The sequence below is a fragment of the Triturus cristatus genome, chromosome 6, assembly GCF_964204655.1.
Source record: "Triturus cristatus chromosome 6, aTriCri1.1, whole genome shotgun sequence".
Classification (NCBI taxonomy): domain Eukaryota; kingdom Metazoa; phylum Chordata; class Amphibia; order Caudata; family Salamandridae; genus Triturus; species Triturus cristatus.
The window spans coordinates 868235066-868256718 of record NC_140589.1 but is presented as its reverse complement, the minus strand read 5'-3'; the positions used below and the strand labels follow the sequence as shown (position 1 = coordinate 868256718).

The window sequence follows — 21653 nt, the reverse complement described above, 5'->3', positions numbered from 1 at the left end:
CTTGGTATGCATGTATTTAAAGTCATTATGGTTCAATAGCGTAAAGGGGGAACACGAGTCAGCAAACATGGAGACAGATTTACTGTTTAGTAACACTTCGCATTTAGGGTAGATCACATTACACTCTCATCCTCATCTTTAAGTTGGAACACATATTTCGTCTCATTGGGAATGACAGACTTAACTTCTTTAACTGAGCATTCTTTGTTCCCCAACTCTCTGTTCTGTGGGCCCCTCTCTCTGCACACTCTAGCGAAATGCCCTCTCTTGTTACAATTCTTACATGCGACACTTTTGGCTGGGCATTGTATATAGTTGGCTAAATGATTGCTGCTGCCACACCTAAAACACTTGAAATTCTTTTCCATATCTTGCTCTGTGTTTTGCACTTTTTCATTCCCTTTTACTTTACAGACTTTACTTATCTCTTCTACTTCCTGAACCTTGGCTATCAGCTCAGTGGGGGACTTCATCTCTTTGATGCATTTATCTGTGTACTCCACTGACTGGGCAATGGCAACAGCTTCTCGAAGGTTGGGATTTTTTATTAGTAGTTTTTCCTGTATGCGTACATTGTTAGTGCAACGTACCAACTAATCTCTTATGAGGGAATCAGTGAGGTTGCCGAAATCAGATAACTGGCTAAGGCCTCTAAGGGCTGCTATATAATTTGTTACTGTCGCTTGTTTCCCATTGTGACCGTGTGAAGAACTTATGGCGCTCTAGAACGACATTTATTCTGTCTCCGAAATGTGTTTCCAATTTAAGCATAGTATTTGCAAACACATCTACCCCTTCTGCTTGTTCCCCTGCTTCATTCTCCGACTCTGGTAAAGTCTTGTATATTTTGCACCCATACACACCCAAATTATGAAGTAGAATATGTTGCTTGCGTAATGCAGTGAACCGTTCTCCCCCAATGGCAATTATGTAGGATGGAACAATTTGAACCATTCTTTCCAACTTTTTTCAGGTTCTCCAATTTCATTTAGGAAGGCCGGGGGTTGGCTCATGCTTGCGGCAGCCATCATAATGGAGGACACAGGCAAGCAGAGTTACATAAATTGCTTCCCTAGGCAGAAAGATAAGGCAGAATTCTCCCGCCCCACAATAGGGAAAATGAGGTAAGAGAAAGGTGCTACACTTTCACCATGCACGTAGATGGAAAAGATACATACAATAAGGTAGCACAGTGCCACTTAAAGGATAACCAGGCGAACAAGGCTACATTTTTTGCCATGAAACGCACAAATCCTGTCCCTCCCAGAACACAGTGCAAAATACCCCACAGAAAGGATAAATTGAGAGGAATAATAACACAGTGCTGCTGTTAAAGTCTTACCGCGCCAGTGACAGACCAGGGATATGTCCTGGATGTAATCAGGAAATTGGTGTACAGAAGGGGTAAAACTGTATGCCCTGTCACCATGAAGAGTACCTCTGGGAGACTTAAAATAAATATTACTTAATAGGGTGACAGTAACATTTGAGAGAAGGAAGATTATAACACAATCCTATTCCCATAGCCTGATCGTTGTGGGTACTATTGCACGTCATTACTCCTTATTAGAATGTACATTCAGCCTTTTAGTTTGTATTGGTCTGGTCTTGATTTTTGCAAATGCCATGTCCCTTTTCTCTGCTTAATTTTTTGTTGTCTAACGCCTTTCCCCTTCCCCCCTCCCACAACGGCCATTCCAAATTGCCGAGCAGTGTGCCCTCTCTCCCCAAACTCCCTTTAACAAACTTGTAAGCCAGTGTCATTAGCATTGTCTCTTTCCCATACTTTCGGCGTATTCCCCATTCGTTATATTCAATATATTCTCTGATTATGTGATGCTTTTGACGATATGAGATATTGGCCTTTAAGTGGTTAGATTGCGCATTTTGCATACTAAATATGTGGCTTACTAACAGCACAATCAACAGGCCCTCTTTATGAGAGTAACTAGAACAAACATTTGTCTTTCTCCGCATAGCGGGAGAACTGGGGGAATTCCCTTTGGGGTGTGTTTTCTAGGGGGCGAGGCTGAGCCCCCCCGTCCAGCTTTCACTGCACAGGCAGGTGCCCAGGTTATTTAATTTCAGTGTCTGGTAGTCTCTGTGTCCATTTGTATACGTTTGTAGTCTTCTAACGTTGTGCAGTAGCTCTTAGCAAATATCTTTTGGAGGCTAATTCCCGGCTTCCTCTGGAGGAATCTGTACGCCGGTCTTCGCCGCATCATACTTCTCCGATTTCTGAATCTGCTCTTTTTGTACGGTGCTTTTAAATCTTATGCGTTTATTGTTCCTCCTCATGCTCGAGCGATGATACGCTGCTGGCTGTGGGCGAATGTTCTGTATGTTTGGCTTGTATTTGCTCCAAGGAATTCCGCCTCTTGCTGCGGAGTGTTGCAGAAGTGGTGCTTGCCGTTATGGGTTAGCCTGAGTCTAGCGGGATACATCATGGCATATTCTATCCCCGCCTGTTTCAAATTTTGTTTTTACTGTCAGGAATTTCTTGCGTGCCTCCTGAACAGCCAGTATGAAGTCAGGGAATAGCGCTATTGTGTTGTTGTTGAACACTACTGTCTTCAGCTCCCTGGCCCTTCGTAGCGCCGCGTCACGATCCCTGTAGTTTAGTATCTTTGCCACTGTAGGTCTTGGCGGAGCACCAGGCAGGTGTTTTGGTGCTAGTGTTCTATTTGCCCTCTCTACAATCACTAAGCCGAAGAAGCTGTCCCTGCCAAAACACGTGATGAGAAATCTCTCTATGTAATCTTCCTGTGTTGGCAGATTCTGGAATTCCAAGAATTCTTATGTTGTTCCGCTGAGATCTTGCTTCAAAGACCTCATTTTTTGCAGCGATCACTTTGAGTAGTTTGTCCATTTCAGCCATTTGTTCTGTTTGTTCCGCCTGATCATCTTCCAGAGTCGATAACCTGTTTTCTGCTTCCCCCAGTCTCCCATCGTGTTTTTCATGTTTCTGTGTAATAAAATCCACCCTGGTGCACATTCCATCCATCTTGGCTTCAATTGATTAAAGGCTACTTTTCATTGTTATTAGCAGTGCTTTCCAATCCATATCTTCTGAGTTATGCGTCATCTGGTCTCCTGCTTCCGCTTAAGGGTCTAGTGCTTGTACTCTCAGCGTTTTTCACGCCTCGAACAGCAGCTTGGCCTGTTTTCCATCTGTTTTTCTCATTTTTGTTTATCCTTGGTGTTGTGTCAGGGGTGGTGTACAGCGCTTACGATCTGCTCAGCCTCTTGATGGGGCCTCACCTACGATGTACGAATGAAGTTAACGCAACCTGTGTGTCTCCGTGTGCCCTTGCCTACCGCTCCTCAGTGTTAGGTATCAGGTGTACATGAGGCGCGTCTTTAGTGCGATGCGTGAATTTATATTTCGCTATGCCTTGTATGGCGCTACGTATCCTGGACTTTATTTAGTCCCAATCACTGAGTCATGAATTTGGATTTCAGTTCTTCCACATTATGAGGGGAATGCTCCTTTAGTCTTATGAGTCGCTCTGTTTGAGGGTTTTGTAGTGTGTATCTTTTCTGCACTTTTCTCTGTTCAGTGGCAGGTGCACGCTGAAACTTTATACGCGGCTCAAAATGGCGGGCGCATCCTGTGTTGTGTATTCTGTGCTACACTGCAGTTTTTTCCTTTGGCCAGCTTTGACCTTCATTTTGTCTGTACAATATATGTATATGGCCATTATTGTGCTTCAAGTCTGTTGCTTGCCGCTAGTGGTGTTCACCAGTAAGAGTGCTGGTGACCAGTGTTCCTTTTAAGGTGTGCGCGCGCGCGCACCTGCGCACCTCTCTTCCTGCTAGCGCGCACTGCCGTGTGGAGCGCACATACACACCGGACATCCCAAGAGAGTTCCTGGATGCGGCGTTTGGACTCCGGAGTGCAGGTAAGGCTGGCTGTCTGGCTTGGGGCTTGGGGCTGTGGGTGGTTAGGAAAGCATGGTGCGGGGCATATTGTGCGCTTTAGTTTAAGTATTCATGTTAATCACAACTCGTGAGGGGCTGTGATTAACATGAATACTTAGACAAAGGCACACAATGTGCCCCGCACCGAACTTTACTTACAAGAGTACCACAAGTTTAAAAACACAGCGTGTACTTTCAGAATAAATTGAAAGCACACGCTGTGTTTTTAAACTTGCTGTACTCTTTTGAGTAAAGCGCTATGTCGCAAAAAGGAGGCAAGTTTAAGGTTCAGGTACCCATAGCAGCCAAGGTTTCAGATCGCTATGTGTGACATTTTTATAATTCTAGTGGAATTATGAGTAATATTTCAACGACTATGAGTGACACTTTCTTTGCAAGCAATGAAAATGCGGGAAACATAAATATCAGAAACTACACCCATTTGAGCAACGTGACTGTGACACCAAAAACAATTTTATATAGCATAGCAAGTCAGTGCAACAGTAGGAGATCAGGACGTACACCACAGCAAACACGATTTCAGGGTGTCCTCATAGCTATGTACGTGTTTTGCATGTCAGATTCTGTCCATTTAAGCTTACTGCAGGGGTTTTGTTTTTTCAGAAAAATCCTCAGTCCAGTCCAGCCCTAGCTCGAAAATCTCACAAACAGACAAAACACTGACCTGACCTGACCAGCCACCTCAAGATCGGAAAGCACTGGTGGCAGAACAGCAACGAAAGAGATAGATGCAGCCTCATCTCAGGGGGCAAATCGCCATGGTCTCAGCTCTACCCTTCGTACGCTGACATAAAGCTTGAGGCCAGTGTAGGCTTCATTGAAGCTCCGGGCAGCCCACCCGTCCAGCGCAAAGTTAGCTATAGATTCTCTAATTGTGGCCAGTCGAGACACAACCCCTTTCACCCTCCAGGGCACAGGCTTCCTCGCTGTGCAATTCTGGGGTCAGGAGGAGCAATCTGCTCCTCTCAGTGCTTGAATGTCTGCTGCAATTGTGTAGTGCGCATTCACTTTACAGCTGCAAACTCTGTCCTGCAACGGGTAACCTAGTGGTGCTCTGGCCTGTGTCACCCGAGATTCACTGTGGGTGGGCGGGATCAGCTGGCACCACCATTGCTCCCCGATAGTTTCATTCAGCATAGAAGCGCTACGGCTTAACTACCGAGCCAAGCGCTGTACCTAAAATGCGTGACTTTCCATTTCAGTGCGGTGATGTGGGTCACCACACTGAAATGCGTTAGACCTACGCCTGATGTGTGGCACTTGGCAGGCATGCACATAAATGATGCTGTTAATGTCGGTATCTATTGCACTGTGATTGACTGCTGAGCCCGTCGGTTGCACCTTAGTGCTGTGAAGTGCCCATGGAGCCATGTTTAATGTGATGCTCCTGTTACTGAGATCTTCGTGTAACCTCCAGCGCGCTGTGTTTTTAAACTTGCTGTACTCTTTTGAGTAAAACGCAGTGCGGGGCACATTGTGTGCCTTTGTCTAAGTATTCATGTTAATCACAGCCCCTTCACGAGCTGTGATTAACATGAATACTTAAATAAAAGCACACAATCTGCCCAGCACTGCGCTTTACTCAAAAGAGTACAGCAAGTTTAAAAACACAGCGTGTACTTTTAATTTATTCCGAAAGTACACGCTGTGCTTTTAAACTTGCTGTACTCGTTTGTTTTGTTAGTAAAGCGCAGTGCGGGGCACATTGTGTGCTTTTGTCTAAGTATTCATGTTAATCACAGCTCATGAAGGGGCTGTGATTAACATGAATACAGCAGTGAACAATCAGGGTTATGGCAGAACGGAGTAGAGAAAGGTGGCGTTTCTGACTTAGTAAAATCTTATGATGGTACCACCGTTGGCGTCTTGTGCTTTTCTAAACCTGAAGTGTACATGTCTGTGTAACCAATTCATGTCATGGCGTGTTTATCCAATTTGCAAACCTCCTTTAAGACCCTTAATGTGGCGCTGTAAGTGTGGAAATGCACCATCTTTTCACTTTTTTAAGTAATTGTTTAATGATATTTGGCGCTGCACACACGCGCGGTCTAGTTCCTGGCACACGTAGCCATGGTTGCAGCGCACAAAGACCCTCCACTGCCGCACAAAGAGGAAAACAATTAGAGGGAACATTGCTGGTGACCCGTTATCACATTGTCCAGATCGAGTTTTCAGCACCAGGGGTCTCCATTGACATTTCAGCCTTAATTACTTATGCGCCTTACTTGGTGTGTGATGTTTTCTCCAGCCCCTCGCCGATTGTCAGGACGTGCTGCAGTGGCCTATCTTTTCCACCTCTCGAGGTGTCTTGCGTAGCGGCTTTTCTTCCGCTTCTGCTCGCAGCTCTTTACCATTGTGGAAATGTGCCTTTTAATGGACACACCAGTGCAGGGGTCAAAGTTCTCTGTCCACGGGTCCGTATACCAACAAAATAGAGATTGGCACTGAAGCTGGAATTCAAATAACAAGTTAATTAATCACTCATGAGTGGGACCACATCCATACAACACCCTCAAGTGTTCCAGGAGGTAGTACATTGAATACACAGACCATGGTGTTTATATACACACTTTGTTGCAAAGTAAGCATGTAGATACAAATAGAAGGTACAGGCCTACACAGGAATAGTTACCGACAAACATGGGCAGATGGAAGATCACTTAGTCAGCAAAGTGGGAGGGGGAACAGAACTGTTTAAAACAGCAGAAAATAGTTGACAGTTACATCTTTAACCAGGTGCATTTCAGCAGCTACAGGCCTTTGCTCAGCACATACATTGCTTTGGCCCAGTACAGAAGGAGTTAACTAAATCTGATGACTCAAGCAGAATAGAAGGGCAAGCAACAGTGAAGACGGAAGAATTACATAGCTAACAATATGGATGCCACAACCAAAATGGCTTCAGCTTATGCTAACGGAAATTATTTCAGATTTCCACAGAAGACCTTTTTAGCATATGCTGAAGACATTTTCATTAATTTCTTGATCACTTGCCAGTCGGGCATTTACATTCTTAACATTTTGTTTAGTCGGTATACACGAGGTACAAGTAGAAACACACATAGGGAACAAAGCATTGGGCCGCATTGAATACAAAGGCAACAAGTGAAAAGAATAGCAAGAAATATACATAGGGCTGACAATAGTTGCCAACCCCATACAGTAAACATGTTCCATAGCCATCCAGTCAAAGTCCATGTGCCAGAATCTTGATGGATTTCAGAGGCTATTTTATGCATCTTGGAAATTGCATCAAAAACAGAAGGGGTGTGGTCAGGGATGTAAATGCAGCAGCTACTCCCGATGATGCGACATGCTCCACCAGGGTCAGCCAAGATGACGTCAAGGACCATTCTCATTTTGGAGGTTCACAATTCTCGCAATTTGTAGTTCTTCTGTGAAGTTTCCAAGCGCCATTGCTGTCTGATTGGTTAGAGCCACTACAACACGTGTCAAGCGTCTGATCTTTCTACAGTTTAAGGCCACACCAACAAAGAAGAATAGTCCCGAATTAAAGTCAATATACTGCTGTAGTGCAGTATCAGTTTGATCCACCTCATCATTGTTTATTGTCCTCTTGAATCTGGTCTTGGAAATGTCATTATATAGTTTATAGTCTTTATGGTAGGATGCAGGTGCCAAAAACACAGGTAGAAGCAAAAAGGATACGTAGCAGCTACCTGACCAACCAATTGGTAGATGATAATAACCTTTACTTCCGCTAATGAAATAGGTATTGTGTGAGGACAAAAAACTGCTATTGTTCATTCCAGTAATATTTAACACTGAAGTACAGTCACTTTTTTCCACAGGAATATTGCCAATACTGCTCACGCAGAGATCCGCTCGAGCTCTAGTAACAGCGAGAACAGGAGGCCCATTTCCCTTGGTTGTTCGAGTGTTAGGGAAAACATAGTGCGCAGAGCAATTTCCTCGATGATACTCCTCCATTTCCCATAAAGTTCCTTTAGCTTGGATCTCCTTCCTCATCAGTGTAACAAACTTTATTCAACTGAGCTTTTAGTCCTCCTACATCAGCATAAGTAATATTAGCAATTTTAGAAGCCCACAAGAGTGCAAACCAGGCTCTGCAGGAGCTATTATGTGAAAACTGCAAGGGTATCACGTTCCTCTAAACTCTGACGCGCTACTCATAACAATTAATAGGTTTACTGAGATTGTCAGACACTTTCCTACTCAAGCCAACTACTGATGATGTCACTATTGTACTGCTTTTTTTATACTTAGTAACGAGGAAATACCAAGTTATTTTGGATCAAAGTATGACTGCATTATCGTATCCATTCTTTTGCTCTTATTTCTTTATTTAGATCAAATAGTACTGAGTTGCAGAATATGTCCATATGTGAAAAAAGGCTCCGTTTGTCTTTATTGTATAAAAGCACTCTGTTTATATATATAATAATCGTGCTCCATATGCTCTGTTTACTGACATGCTAATTACGCTCCAAAGCGTTTCTGCCTTTGTACTATTTCTTCCTTCAGCGGCCACCGTACTTGTGTTCTTGCTAATTAAGGCGACCGCGCCCTACAACACCCTGCAGGTTATTCCAGTGTTTCATCAAGGGTGTTTGCCTGTTCATGTCTCTGCGCTCCCAGCCCTGTTGAAAGAAGACATTATTCTACCGGTAAGATTAGCCGGTATTTCCAGTTCGAGTTAGCTGTCTTCTTCAGGTAAGGAACTGCGTTTCCTTTTTGATTTAGTGACAGCATTTCCTGGCAGCTCTTCAAATTGTCAAGGTTAAAGTCTTAACGCGCATTCTTCTCAGCCTTTCCAGTTGAAGGAAGGAAGCCATAAATCCTGTTGAATGTCAACGTGTGTTTCTGGCAGAAGTATTCTTAGAATCACGGAGCATATTATTTAGGAACTATTATTTCAAGACATTTGATCTACACTTTTAAGAAATATTATTTCAAGACATTTGATCTACGCTCTTAAGAACTATTATTTCAAGACATTTTATCTACGCATTTCAGCAATAACAAAAACTATTGAGAACTATTTACACAGAAAAGTGTAAATTGTTTTTGGTACTTGATCATCTTTCTTGGGCCTATTTATAAGTGTATTTATGCGTCTTGTGACCCTGAAAAAGCCATAGTTCAATGAATATTTGGATATTAGATGAGGGCACATTTTGGGAACCTTCCTAAAAGACTTATAAATCTCCTCAAGTATTTTAATCTAAAAATCAAGATATGTGCATATAAAGCTCAAACTCATCACCTTGAAAGCGCAATAATCTACAACAACAGTTTGTTTGATCTTTTTTCTTTTCAGGTAAAGATTGTTACAGACTAACTAATAGAATAACAAACATGTGATGTTATATTATGCCTGAGAATAGAATTAGAGATTGAAGACTTTCACTCAGCATATATTTTATCTCTGTTTCAGATCTCCCTCCCTGCAGTACCCTCCCTAATACCATCTTGATACTCTGGTGTTTTTTGAGCACAGAGTCAAGGCTGCCTGGAGGTGGGCTTCTTTAGGGTACTGCTCCTGAGGGACCGGTTCTGACAGAATAACCTGCCCACGAAAGATCGTTCCTCCCAAGCAGTATCGCCAAGATGGCCACTTTAGACGATCTGTGCAAAATGTTAGGCAATATGCAAAAGGAGTTGACTGCAGCTAGACTGGAAACAGCCACCTTGGCAAGTCGAGTCTCACAAATTCAATGTCAAATTCTGTTCAAAGTTACAAATTCCAACCATCAAAAAAGACAAACCCGAAGCTGTTCTTGCAGTTGATGGTTCTATACTTACCTCTGGAGTGATTACTCATACCACTGTTCCTTTAACCATGATCATTCAATCCACAGAACATGAACATATGGAACTTCTTCATCTTGATTTGATCGATGCACCACAATTTGGGGTAATTCTTGGTATGCCCTGGTTAACCCAACATAATCCCACCATAGACTGGGCCAAGAGAAATATCACATTTAATTCAGAATGGTGTCAACAAGAGTGTCTCACGTCTTTGAAACCCAAAATTCAGGAGTTTCAAATGCTTAAATATAGTCAAACAGGAGCACATCTCATAGCGACTGCTGCGGAACAAACAATTGGGTTACCTACACAATATGTCTCCTTTGCTGATGTTTTTTGTGAAAAGAATACGGAAATCTTACCCCCACATCGTGAATACGATTGTGAAATTGAACTGATTCCTGGGGCTAAGATACCTTGCAGCAGAATATACGCACTCACCGAAAAAGAAAACCAACATTTACGGGATTATTTGGATAAATACCTAAAAAATGGGTTTATCAGACCATCTAAATCGCCCGCCGCCTCTCCTCTTTTCTTCGTGCCTAAAGCCAATGGCGATCTCCACACTTGTATTTATTATAGAGCACTAAACAACATCACGGTTAAGAACAGATACCCCTTACCACTCATTCCAGTGCTACTTGATCAGGTTCGAACAGCTCAAGTGTTTACAAAATTAGATTTAAGAGGGGCATACCATCTGGTCAGAGTTCGTCCTGGTGATGGGTGGAAGACTGTTTTCCGCACTAGGTACGGCCTCTTTGAATACTGCGTAATGCCATTTGGCTTATGTAATGCCCCGGCAGCTTTTCAGTTCTTTTTGAATTACGTTTTGAGAGAATTTTTAGACAGGTTCGTCATCGGATATATCGATTACATCCTTATTTATTCTAACTCAAATACTGAACATGAGCTCCATGTTAAGACCATTCTAACCACACTAAGAAAACATGGCCTCTACTGTAAATTGTCTAAATGTGAATTTCACGTTAATAAAGTAGAGTTCCTCAGTTTTATAATCTCTTCTCGTGGAATCATCATGGCAGATCGAAAAGTACAGGCCATTCAAGATTGGCCAGAACTCAAATCAATCAAGGATATACAGAGATTCTTAGGACTCGCCAATTTCTACCGATGATTTATCGAAAAAAATTCTGCCAAAGCAACTCCATTAACAAAGCTACTACAAAAGAATCAACCTTTTCAATGGACTTTGGAAGCACAAAAGGTCTTTCAAGAGTTAAAAGAGGCCTTCATGACGGCCCCAGTACTGAAACATCCGGATATGTCAAGACCCTTCATTGTGGAAGCTGATGCTTCCAATACTGCTATAGGGGCTATTCTTTCACAAAGAGAAGAAGGTACCAACCATCTTCATCCAGTAGCCTTCCTCTCAAAAAAGTATCTACCAGCTGAAAGAAACTATACTATAGCTGAAAAAGAATTGCTGGCTATAAGATTGGCTTTTAAGGAATGGCGACACTATTTGTTAGGTGCTAATCATCCCATCACTGTATACACTGACCACCGAAACTTACAATTTTTACGTTGTGCAAAAGCCCTTACCCCTCGGCAGTTACGATGAACACTTTTTTGCTGAATTCGATTTTACCATTACATTTAGACCTGGAAGTACTAATAAAAAAGCAGACTCTCTATCCCGTTATGAAGAAGTAACTCAATCTAATTCTCAACAGGAAACTAGATCTATAATACCGAGCAATCATATCATTGGAGTAACCATGTCTGGACAGTTTTTGAACAAAATCAGAGAAATCATGCCTATGAATAAACTCACGTCTTGGAATGCCTTAGACAAACAGAGAACTATGATTGATGGGCTTCCTTTTCAGGGCCGTTTACTGTACATACCAAGAAAAACACTACAAAAGCAAGTTTTACAGTGGTGTCATACTCATCCTTTAGCTGGTCACCCCGGGTGCACAAAAACCTTAGAGCTGGTAAGTCGAAATATCTGGTGGCCCAGTTGGAAAAAAGATGTTATCACTTATGTAAAAAACTGTGAAGCTTGCATAAGAGCAAAAACTGATCATTCACTTAAAAAGGGATACTTACTACCCTTACCTACACCGACTCATGTGTGGGAAGACATTTCTTTAGATTTCATCATAAACTTACCAAAAGATCACAATAAAACTGTAATTTTAGTTATTGTAGATCGTTTATCCAAGATGGCACATTTTGTAGCTTGTGAAAAAATACCTTCAGCAGCCATCCTTGTGGATCTCTTATTGAATCATGTAGTAAGGTTACATGGATTACCATGTCCTATAACCACTGATCGTGGATCACATTTCACTTCCAAACTATGGACAGAATGGTGTAAGGCCTTACAAATTCAACTGAACTTGTCCACAAGTTTCCATCCTGAATCAGACGGACAAACCGAACGAATAAATTAAATACTAAAACAATATCTTCGATGTTACTTAGCTCATTCCCAAAAGTCCTGGGTGTATTTATTATGGGAAGCAGAATTCGCATACAACAACTTAATGCATTCTTTTACTAAAATGTCACAATTTTTCGCTACTCATGGATGGAACCCAAGGTCTTTGCCTATTTTAGATCAAAATACAACACAAGTTCCTCATATAACCACAAAATTGCAACAAATGAAGAAACTAATGCTAACCCTCGGACAAAATGTAAACAAGGCTAAAGCAACATACTAAAAATTTGCTGATAAAAAAAGACGACCAGGTCCCATCTATCATCCAGGAGACAAAGTATGGTTATCTACTCGGAATTTACAATTTAAACATAAATATCCTTTTAATCCATAGGACAATTTAAGCTTCTCAAATGCATTAACCCAGTGTGTTTTAAATTACAACTTCCACAATCAATGCGGATACATCCTGTGTTTCACACATCATTATTAAAACCAGCTACTACTGCTATTTGTCCAAAAACTCCTCCTGTGATAGTTGGAGACCAACAGGAATACGAAATACGACAAATAAAAGACTGCAAACGAAGGAAAGGCACACTTTGGTATTTGATCTCCTGGAAAGGATATGGTCCTGAAGAAGATTCGTGGGAACCTAAAGATGCAATTCATGCACCATGGTTACTTCATCTGTTTTACCTTCGAAATCCAACGGCACCTCGCTCATAAAAGTTTGAGTCTGTTTTCGATGGGGAGGACTGTCATGTTCCTCTAAACTCTGACGTGCTACTCATAACAATTAATAGGTTTACTGAGATTGTCACACACTTTCCTACTCAAGCCAACTACTGATGATATCACTATTGTACTGCTTTATTTAAACTTAGTAACGAGGAAATACCAAGTTATTTTGGATCAAAGTATGACTGCATTATCATATCCATTCTTTTGCTCTTATTTCTTTATTTAGTTCAAATAGTAGCAGAATATGTCCATATGTGCAAAAACGCTCTGTTTGTCTTTATTGTATAAAAGCGCTCTGTTTGTATATATAATAATCGTGCTCCATATGCTGACATGCTAATTACGCTCCAATGCGTTTCTGCCTTTGTACTATTTCTTCCTTCAGCGGCCGCCGTACTTGTGTTCTTGCTATTTAAGGCGACCGCGCCCTACCACACCCTGCAGGTTATTCCAGTATCTCATCAAGGGTGTTTGCCTGTTCGTGTCTCTGCGCTCCCAGCCCTGTTAAAGAGAAGACATTATTCTACCGGTAAGATTAGCCGGTATCTCCAGTTCAAGTTAGCTGTCTTCTTCAGGTAAGGAACTGAGTTTCCTTTTTGATTTAGTGACAGCATTTCCTGGCAGCTCTTCAAATTGTCAAGGTTAAAGTCTTAACGTGCATTCTTCTCAGCCTTTCCAGTTGAAGGAAGTCATAAATCCTGTTGAATGTCAACGTGTGTTTCTGGCAGAAGTATTCTTAGAATCACGGAGCATATTATTTAGTAACTATTATTTTAAGACATTTGATCTACGCTTTTAAGAAATATTATTTCAAGACATTTGATCTACGCTGTTAAGAACTATTATTTCAAGACATTTTATCTACGCATTTCAGCAATTACAAAAACTATTGAGAACTATTTACACAGAAAAGTGTATATTGTTTTTGGTACTTGATCATCTTTCTTGGGCCTATTTATAAGTGTATTTATGCGCCTTCGGCTTAATTATAAGTGTATTTATGCGCCTTGTGACCCTGAAAAAGCCATAGTTCAGGGAAGATTTGGATATTAGATGAGAGCACATTTTGGGAACCTTCCTAAGAGAGTTATAAATATCCTCAAGTATTTTAATCTAAAATTCAAAATCAAGATATGTGCATATAAACTCATCACCTTGAAAGCGCCATAATCTACAATAACTACAGCAACAGTTCGTTTGATTTTTTTCTTTTCAGGTAAAGATTGTTACAGACTAACTAATAGAATAACAAACATTTGATGTTATATTATGCCTGAGAATAGAATTAGAGATTGAAGACTTTCACTCAGCATATATTTTATCTCTGTTCCAGATCTCCCTCCCTGCAGTACTCTTCCTAATACCCTTTCCCCCATCTGGCCATCTTGATACTCTGGTGTTTTTTTAGCGCAGAGTCAAGGCTGCCTGGAGGTGGGTTTCTTGAGGGTACTGCTCCTGAGGAACTGGTTCACCCAACAGTTGGTAACGTTCGTGGCATTGTGTGTATGGTGCAAAATTTGAATGAAAATGTTATTGAGGTAGGACATTCTATGTTTTTGCTCATGATAAGGAAGAGTGAAGTAATGGTGTTCAATGGGGACAGGAGTAGTAGCAGTCAGTAGATTTAGGACAGGAGCTACTTCCTCCACAACCCATTTTATCATAGCAACAATAACAACAGTCAAAGTAAGTCCAGTAACAATTATTGTTCTTTTGCTACAAACTCTTGCAACAGTCGGTTTCTTTTCCTTAGGCATATTCATTTTGTCGACAAACAACAAAACAGATGGTACCCTAAGGTCCTGGGCAGGCGTTGGTTTCTTCACTAACATTGAGACGAATAGTCACTAAAAGGCTACACCCTTTGAAGATAGTCTTTAACCACCCAGGACAGTGGCTCAAACAGTCTTTTTCAGCGACAAAGTGTCTTTCTTCCTAGGTCGCAGCTGATATCGGGATGTTCCAGGAATCGTGTGGTCCGGGAAGATTTCCTCAGATCCTTCAGGCGACACAGCTTGTCCTTTCTCGGTGACCAGGATATCGCAGTGATCCGCCAACGCAGCTGGGCTCACTAGGTCTTGCAGCACTTTGACAGTGTGTCGCATGGACCCAGTTTTTCTGGTTTGTCACTTGAACTGCAGTCCTGGTAGCCAGTAGCACTTGTTTGGGGCCTCGCCACCTCGGTGCTAGCGAGCTGGTCCTCTGGAAGGATTTAATCACCACGTAGTCACCAGGGCGCAAGCAGTAGCCCTCACCTTGCGACCTGTCTGGAAGAGTCTCCCGAACCTGTTGATAAAAAGAAGACAAACTGTCAGTCAACTGGGACAAACAGTCATTCAGCAATACATAGGGTACATCATGTATAGGGCGTGGCCTAGGAATCCCCCAAATATTCATTGGCCTTCCAAAAACCACCTCATACGTTGTGAGGCCAGATCGTGTATGTGGTATCGATCTAATAGATAGCAATGCTAGAGGAAGTGCATTAGGCCATTTCAAAGATGTGGAAGCCTGTATCTTAGCCAATTTCAATTTCAGGGTAGAGTTGTAACGTTCCACTAGTCCTGCTAATTGTGGGTGAAAAGCAGCGTGAAACTTCTGCTTAATTCCCAACCCTTTCATTTAAACAAGGGTTTAATAATGTACGAATAGCTAGGGATCCACTGCCTAGAGAAAGAAGTAAGGCCAATCAATGGACGAACATCCTTCTGAGTATGGGGCACAGGAGTATCCAAAATGGTCTGAATGCTGTCTGGTGTGAGTGCACGTCTCTCCTTAGACAGGAGGTGACCTAAATAGGTAACCTGCTGTCTACAAAATTGCAATTTCTTCCGAGAGACTTTGTGATGATGAGAGGCAAGAAATGATAATAAAGACAGTGTTCCTTCTTTACGCTGTTCAGGGGTATCGGCAGCCAACAAGATGTCGTTGACATATTGAATAAGAACCACCCCTTTCGGCACAGGAAAAGAATCAAGCTGCCTTTTCAATGCCTGACTATGAATGCTAGGACTCTCTGTATACCCTTGTGGAGTTCTACAGAATCTGTATGATCTATTATTCAAAGTGAAGCTAAACAAATAATGGCTGTCAAGGTGAATAGGTATTGAAAAAAATTCATTTTTCAAATCAATTACACTAAATGTAGTGGCAGTAGGAGGAACCATAGTAAGAAGTGTTGTGATGTCAGAGACTACCGGGTATTGGGGCATCACAATTTTGTTAACCTCTCGTAAATCAATAATGAATCTGTAACTTTTAGTATCAGTGTCTCTTTTCAAAATAGGAAGGATAGGGCTATTACAAATGTTATAAGGGACTTCTTCCACAACCCCCACCTTGATCAAATCCTGAACAATGTGCGTCAATGCTTCTTCACCTTCCCGAGATATTTTATATTGGGGCAGCCGAGGCAATGAAGCCCCTTCCTTCACTTGAATATGTACTGGTGGAATAACCGTTTGTCCCACATCGGTATCTGATGTAGCCCACAAAGTACTAGGTAGATGCCAGAGCAATATCTGTTTTAATGAGACAAGACCTCTCAACCATTGGATAGTTATCATTTAAGATAACACGTACACCTTCTGGGGAACAACGTATTGTAGCACGAAAATATTTAAGCATATCAATGCCCACGATATTATCCGGTGTGGTAGGGGAAAGCAAAAATGGACATGCTGCAGTGAATTTATCAAGACTAAATGCAAGTGGCTGTGACAGTGGGTTAGATGTGGGTGTCCCATCGAATCCTATCAATGTTATTATTGCGCCAGACAGGGGAGCACTCGGAACCAATTTTTTAGACAAAGCACTACAAGTAGCTCCTGTATCAACCAGAAACCGATCAGTAGAGCCCAAGACATTTACATCAACATAAGGATCTTTCTGATCTACTGGGACCTCAACCGGTTCCTTACCCCATATTAGGCATTCCTATGCATAATCAGAATCTTCAAGACCATCAGCCGAATAATTTGATATTGATTCCGTCTATGAAATGTATTAGAATAATTCGGTCCATGTTCAACCGTGTTCAACTGGCTCAAATCTGGTACGATTTACTATTCCTCCCCTATGTCCTGAATTCCCTGTGCGTCCTCTCATACTTCTACCCTGTTGAAACTGCTGACCTCCCAAAAGGGGGCACTCAGAACGCCAATGTCCAATCTCTTTACAATAAGCACACAGATCAGAAGACAAAGTTGATCGAGAGAAAGGGGGTACACCAGGGGTATATACTGGATGTCCACCTCTACCACCACCTCTGAATGGTGGACCATATACTTGGGCCAACATAACTTTCGTCTTTAAATCCTTAACCTTCTTATCCTCTTTGCCTTTTGCTTCCAATTCCTGACGCTCATAATACTGGGCCATAGTCAAAAGGGAGACTGGGGAAGACGTAGTCCACGAACTCTCGCTGGCCTTAAGGCGACTAGCTATTTCTGGCAACATGTTAGCGACAAATTTGTCGACAGACAGATGCTTACCCGTGTCATCCGTCAATGACTGCCCACTAAAGTCATGTAATTTCTCTTCAAATCGTGTAAAGAAATCAGAAACTGACTCATCCGCTTTCTGTTTACAAGATGCTAACATTGTCCAATCTATTTTCTTAGGGGGTATGAGAGTTTTCAACTCAGTCACAATAGCTTTGGGAAGATCTAATATCTCCTATTGTGGTTTCTGCGCAGGTTCCCAAGCCGCATCCATTTCTTCTAAATGCACCAAAGTATCACCATATGCTACATTATCATCGATTTTCCGAATTGTTCTCCACATATCAGGGGGCAAAATAAGTCCCAAAAAATATCGATATCTGGCAAGGTCATAGTGCAGGAGCTAATAGCTCCTTCCACTTCTTCATAGAAAGTGGACGAATTTTTCCGCAGATCGAGCAAAGCAGCCTTAAGAGCCATAACGTCTGCTCTACTCCAAGGAGTATCGACCCAATTATAAACATAATATCCCTTTGCATCATCTGAATCTTTATCAGCACTTGTTCCCGCACCCTTCCGAGGAACATACAAAGGCGCAGCTTCACGCATTGGTTTCATAGTAACTATAGTAACACTAGGGTCATTGACTGTTTCCAAAAGTTCTTTTTTTTGGGCTGGGGTCTGAACTGTTTGCGCAGTTTTAACTTTACTAGCTGATTTTTGCTCCGCTTGTAAACGTAGTGTATCATGTCTTAATTTAACTACTCGCCTAATTAGATCAGGTATATTTTGAAAAAAGGAAAGTTCCATCACTTAATTGTTTATAATCAGAATTGAGATCAGTGGGCTCTAAGTTTTCAGACACGTTTCTAAAACCAGGTATTACCTCCTAGTTGAACTTCTCTGCAAAACAGAACTGCTCTAAATCTTTCCACTGCTGAACCATTGCTACAAGGTCGAGAGCAGAAGTCGTCCCATGAGCTTCTTTGCAAGCAGTGGATCTAATAGAGGCCTTTTCATCAGTAGTCAAAGTAGAACGAGTCTGCAGCTCATCTTGCTTATCTATCTTTATCATCTGAAGAAAAATATTCTTCAGAAAGATCATTCTCAGGGACAGAGGGAAACTTATACGGGGCGGAGGTCGATCTAACAAGATGGAATCATCCTGAGGTTAATTAAGTATGGGTTAAATGGGGCGCCCAATAAGGTACTGGCAAGTTACCTCTAAACAACGCTCCCTTTCCTATTTTTCTTTTATTGCTTTCATCTCTTTATTTTTTAATTCCAATGCTTTTGATATATCGTTTTTCGCTGTTCTTTTTCTGCTATAGCTTCTTCTTTCCTCACTCTCTTTTGTACTTCTTTCTCCCACATTCGTACACAATCAAACATATCTTGTCGACTTTTCCTTTTAAACAAACACTGTACATATTGAATCTTCTTAAAGTCAAATGACCCATTCACTGGCCATTGGAGATCAGGATCCTTTTATGTATATTTGTTCCACAGTGTACTATACATTATGGAAGAAGTACCATATTTAACATACATATGTCTATTAGGTGTCCCCTCTGGGGGAGCCGGCTGACTTCTTTCTAAATCCGTTTTGGTACCACCAAGACAGCAACACAGCCTACAGAGTGTGCTGGAAACAGGCATGCTACCACATTTTTGTAAAATAATACTTTTCCAAAATATTCAAAAGTAGAGAAAAATCTCCACATTACCTGCCTTTATCTTTTGCAAAAAATAAATCAAACAAACAAAACCAAACTCTTGGCCAAGCAAATCAAGAGTGTCGCTTCAGCGACCTTACCAAACAAGAGTCTCCAACCTCCAACTACTAATCTCTTAGTCGACCTAATGGTCACTGCCAATATTACGCCAAAGGATACCTCAGTCGGGACCGGCCACGACCTGGAGGGCCAAATCGAAAAAACAGAAAAGTCACTTCGGTCTGCAAAGACAAGGGTCTCCTCATGCAGGACGTCTCTGCAGTACTATTCCACTCTTCCGTCAAGATCACTCCTTTGGACGGAACACGTCTCCGATGAGGCACCACGTGTCGGGCACCAACTGTGGAAATGTGCCTTTTAATGGGCACACCGGTGCAGGGGTCACCCTTCTCTGTCCACGGGTCGGTAGGCCAGCAAAATATAGATTGGCACTTGTCAGGATCCCGATGACGAATCCCAGATTGAGCTACCGTATTTCCCCAGTGAGACTTTTGCCAGCATACTGTCACCCCATATACAGGCTGGCCTGGAGCCCTTTAACGGAATCGTTCCCGGAGAACTCCAAGGGCAGGGGCTGATGACCCGTCCCTCAGCCGTCCTATCGGACAAGACGCACGGCGCAACAAGAGGAGAGGCAGCCGTGGCGGAGGCGGAAGCGAGTTTCCCAGTTGGAGAGGACCCAGAGACGCGGAAAACCAAAGGAACCGGAGGAGCCTGAGAGAGAGCAGACTGAAGACGCTGCCCCTGATGCGGACGTCAAGCCAGGAGGCCAACGAGACTGCTCCTCGCCCCGCCACTCTCCTGGAGGAGGGTGGCTTCACAAGGTACGGGCGAAACTCCAGGGGTTTTCCGGGCAGGGGAGGGAATCCATATAAAGGGAGGACCTGCTAAGGCTCACATGCTGCCGGGTTGTAGGTGAATCTTCCCTCACACCCTTTCCCACTGCCAGGAAGCATCACCCTTCCGTAGGACTGACCCTGTATTGTTTTGTTTGGTTTCCCCTTTCGGTTGCGAGACTTGGGACGATGGCAGAAGCAAGACAACAGCAACTCCACTCCCTCCTTTTGACGGGACTCTTGGTGAAGACAGGGGAAGCCCAACCAGGAGGAACAGCATCACATTGGACCTTGTTTGTTTTCCTGTACAACCAAAATAAAAGACTTAACCACAGCCTATCCCTATGGTTCTTTACCTACTTGTGTGACTGAAGTGAGTGGTATTGATCACTTCATACGACAACACTGAAGCTAGAATTCAAATAACAAGTTTATTAATCACTCACGAGTGGGACCATGTCCATACAACACCCTCAAGTGTTCCAGGAGGTAGTATTGTATTGTATTGTATTGTATTGTATAAATTCTTGTAACGCGCGAGTCTGCCACCCAACGGGTATCCTGGCGCTCTAAGACACAGCAACAAAGGACAATACAGAGACTGCTAGCCAGGAGTCAGAGTTTGTGCCATACTATTCCTGACGAAAGAGCCAGGTCTTTAGAAGCCTCCTAAAACCCAGCAATGTACTAGCCTGGCGCAGTTCTAGAGGCATCTGATTCCACAGACGAGCTGCCGTCGTGCTGAAAGCCCTACCTCCCATCCTAGCACGCTTTACTTTAGTAACAACTGCCAGACTCTGGCTAGCGGAGCGGAGGGACCTTGTTGGTTGGTACCAGGAGAAGCTATCTCGCAGAGGCAGCGGGCCAAGATTGTGTAAGGCCTTATAAACCATAACTAGCGACTTGAACTCAATCCTCCTCTTAACCGGGAGCCAATGGAGGTCCTTTAGTGCCTGCGTGACAGATGATTCACGCCGCCTTCTGAGAGCCAGTTTTGCTGCCATCGACTGAACTCTTTGTAATCCCTGTACAATAAAAAGGGGAGCACCCAAGTACAGAGAATTACAATAGTCCAGTCTACTCAGGATCACACTCTGGACCACCAGAGACCTAGTCTCATCTGGAAGGAGCGGGAGGATTTGGCGAAGAGCTCTCAGCAAAGCGATACAGGAACCAATAGTTTTATTGGCCTGGGATTGCAACTGGAGGTCATTGTCCATCATAACCCCCAAGTTGCGGACTGATTTTACTGCAGTTATGGGAGGGTCCTCCGGCCGTAGTCGAAACTCGGACAGAGGAAATTTTGAAATTCTAGCTGCGCCGCAGTGTAAGAGCTCCGTTTTCCCGGCATTCAACTGGAGCGAATTGAGCTTCAGCCAATCAGAGACCTTCCTCATGCAAACCTGGAACGAGTTTAAGGAGACTGCCTGCTCTCCTTCCAGGGGGAACATCAGTTGTATATCGTCCGCATAATTAACTACCTCGATCCCATGAGATTTTATCAGGGGGATCAGAGGTCCCAAGTATGCATTGAAGAGGATTGGGCTGATGGCTGAGCCCTGAGGTACTCCATGGTGAACCGGGAGCCAAGGAGAGACGAAAGGTGTCAGGGTCACTGCCTGTTGACGATTAGACAGATAGGACTTCAGCCATTTCAAAGCCCCGCCCGTGATCCCTAGTCCTTCCAGTCTTGCCAGTAGCACCGAGTGGCTAACCGTGTCGAAAGCGGCCGACATGTCCA

The 21653-nt window shown here is 42.8% G+C and overlaps 1 long non-coding RNA gene across 1 annotated transcript in view; it reads left to right on the top strand.

Moving 5' to 3' along the window:
• Positions 1-8540: 8540 nt before the first annotated feature.
• Positions 8541-21653, top strand: part of LOC146817982 (uncharacterized) — a 132817-nt gene continuing 119704 nt past the window's right edge. The window contains exon 1 of the long non-coding RNA XR_014963040.1: positions 8541-8637. This is a non-coding gene — a long non-coding RNA (uncharacterized LOC146817982). The remainder of the gene's footprint in view (positions 8638-21653) is intronic.